This window comes from Sinocyclocheilus rhinocerous, unplaced genomic scaffold (genome assembly GCF_001515625.1).
Source record: "Sinocyclocheilus rhinocerous isolate Xijiao unplaced genomic scaffold, SAMN03320098_v1.1 scaffold1856, whole genome shotgun sequence".
Lineage (NCBI taxonomy): Eukaryota > Metazoa > Chordata > Actinopteri > Cypriniformes > Cyprinidae > Sinocyclocheilus > Sinocyclocheilus rhinocerous.
Genome location: NW_015645071.1, coordinates 129,139 through 129,484, shown reverse-complemented (window position 1 = coordinate 129,484; position 346 = coordinate 129,139).

Below are 346 nucleotides of genomic sequence, written 5' to 3'. Positions count from 1 at the left end.
GATGACTCATCTGCACGTCTCTGATTGGCCATTGCATTCATAAGCTCAACAGAATGGTGTGTGATTGGTTATAATGCAGCGCTGTACAAACGCATCTGTCTGTCAAAGCGCCAACGCAGATTTGAATTTAGCAGCTGATGCTGTGTCGCACTGAACGATCTAATCACACCGGTGTGATTGTATCAAATATGAAAAATATTATTCGGCTATTTTTATGGAAGAAAAATAATGCCATATGTCTTTGAAACAAAAAAGCAGTTGAATAGCACTAACTGAAAAAATAATGCATTGCATTAGCAGTGCTTGCATTTTAATGCCTTGTGATTCCAGGGCTTGCATTTTTAGG